Genomic DNA, 2,732 nt, shown 5'->3' on the forward strand with positions numbered 1-2,732 from the left:
CGGGGGCGGCAGCAGTCCCAGGGTGCTTAAGCCCACGGGGGACCCTGCCACAGCAGTAACTCCTTAGTGAGCCTGCCAGTCCTGCTTCCACAGTAGCTTCTAATACTCCTCCCCCTCCTACACTGTACAGACAGCTGTCTGTCAGGTGCAGGAGAGGAGGTGGGATGGCTTCCAACACACTCCCCCCACCTCCTACACCTAACAGGCAGTTGTCTGTCAGGTGCAGCCCCACCTCCACAGTGGCTTCTAAAACTCCGCCCCCTCCCGCTCCTATACTGGACAGGAGCTGCCTGTCAGGTGTAGAAGAGGAGGTGGGATGGCTTCCAACACACTCCCCCCACCTCCTACACCTAACAGGCGGTTGTGTGTCAGGTGCAGCAGTGGTTGCAGGGTGCTTAAAGCCATGAGGGAGCCTGCCCCAACAGTAACGACTTTCTGATCCTTTCTGCCAGTGATCCTGGCAGCTCCACAGTGGCTTCTAATACTCCTCCCCCCTCCCCATCCTACACTGGACAGGCAGCTGCCTGTCAGGTGTAGGAGAGGAAGTGGGATGCTTACAGCCGCCGGGGAGGGTTGCTCAGCAGGATTGCCTTAGCACTGCTACTGGCCCAGCCTCCCCATTGCCTTTAAATACAATCCCCCCCAACACCAGAGAGGCCAGAGTCTGTCAGGTATAGGAGAAGGGCCAGTGTATGAATATTTATGGGGAGATAGTAAAGGACATTTCTAGGAGCCATTTCGATGCATGCCTCCCTCATGAACCTGAAGAAATGTCCACCACATCACCACTCCCTCACACCAACTCCCCCTCACACCTCACATCTCTTAGTGCCCCCAAGAAAGCTCCTGGCAAACATCGAGACAGATACACCAATGCTACAAGGAGGAGGCAACTTAGGAATGTGGCAAAGACATTTGCACATAGTACTCCTGCAGTGCACTAAGCTGTGCAGTTCAAGTACCAGCAAGATCACCCTGAGGTACTCAGAAGAACACAGTCTCTATATGAGCAAAACAATCCAGGAACAAAAGTAGAGAGGCCATCACTTTTGTGGAAGGTAGCAGGAGTTGACTTAACAGATGACTGCTTCTTAAATGGACAGTTCTATGTGGCCTCCTCCAGAGTGAGCTCACCAAGCAGCCTGGTGATCCTGGCACCTGAGAGCAGAACCACCCATGTGGTCTAGAGAGAGGTCCTTCAGTAGAGGGTGGGGGAGTATGTATGTCTCAACTAATTTCTTACATTACAATCTTCTCCGTTAGAATTCCTACAACAAATGTCACATTTCAAATTTCACATCATCAGTATTATAACTGGATTTACGGAACTTAAATACCATAGTGAAGCATGGGCAGCAGGCTAGTCTGTCTATAGCTTATGGTGTGAATTAAGGCTGGAATTAGTGTTCTGGAGCCCACACAAGGCAACTGGGTCATCCTCATTAGAATTTGACCTGGAGAATCAATTTGCTTAGCATGGAGGGTTGCAAGAGACAAGATGACAGCTTCAGGAGGAGCAGGAGGCACTTTGTGAACAAGATGACCCTCAGAAACAGCATGAGTGGACCTGCTGCTATAGAAGGCAGTGGGAGATGCTTTGGAAGAGGAATAGGTATTTTTAAAAAGACTGAATGGCATATGAAGTAACTAGTAGCATGCATGTCTGTTGTGTTTCTAGACAACACTAAGTAAATGCTTGATGAGAGGTACAAAAGGGAAGTATGAATTCTGGCATTCATTCAGTCTCTTTTTGCTGTATATATTGGTATTCCCATCTTGTTCCCTGGGAGACTGTGGAACTGTGAATAAGCCTTGTCCTCCTAGCTAGAGGAGCAGGAACAGGTGGGTGGTCTTGCCTCAAATGCCACATGTGTTGTAGGCAGCCCAGTCCTGCTGGATTCCAAAGGTGGCTGCCTCTGCAGCACCAGCACAAACTAAGGGCGTGATCATACGCACAATTAGACTCGCCATAGGTGCCAATGCCAGGCGGCAACCTGTCGGCAACCCATTCTGCTCCGCCGCAGAAGCTAAGTAAAAAGACACCGGGGGGAATCCAGTAGTAAACAGGTTGCGACAGGCCACGGATGGACTTTCCTGTGTCTGATCACTCCAGCGTGCTCTCATGGTTTTGGGATGGTCTGATCAGGCCATCCTGACTCCATGCTGTTGTTCTTTTACCCCTTCTCGGTATGTGCATCATCACAAACTCCATAGGGAGCCCTCAGTGCGAAGATACGATACATCAATTCCAAGTTTAAGCGCATTGGAAACTAACAGCAAAAAAACCCCAAGTCACCCGCGGTTGCGTCTGATCATGCAGTGGCGGGCTGTGCCTGCCACTTCCAAGGACTGTGTGATCACACAACTATGGGTCAAATTCCTCTGGAGGAAATACCCTCACTTCCCCCCACCTCCGCTTTATCTCACATGTGTGATCGCCCCCAATTCCTCCGAAGGAAATAGCCTCACTCCCCCCCCCATTTTATCTCGCGGGTGTGACCACCCCATAAATCAGTATTATATGCCTTAGTCAGGAACAAGGTTAAAAGGGGAGTTATGGTGCAAACATAAGCAGAGTTACACCCTCTGATCCCACTGTTAATGTAGGAATCATACCACTCCCACTAATGACAATATTGCTGCAATGGAATTTCAGAGGGACTGCATCTCCCAGCAGCCCTGCTCTGGGGAGCCTGGCCTTTCTTTCCCCAGAGTAGGGAGGGTGGGAAGGA

This window comes from Gekko japonicus, unplaced genomic scaffold (genome assembly GCF_001447785.1).
Source record: "Gekko japonicus isolate JY-2015 unplaced genomic scaffold, Gekko_japonicus_V1.1 scaffold522, whole genome shotgun sequence".
Taxonomy (NCBI): domain Eukaryota; kingdom Metazoa; phylum Chordata; class Lepidosauria; order Squamata; family Gekkonidae; genus Gekko; species Gekko japonicus.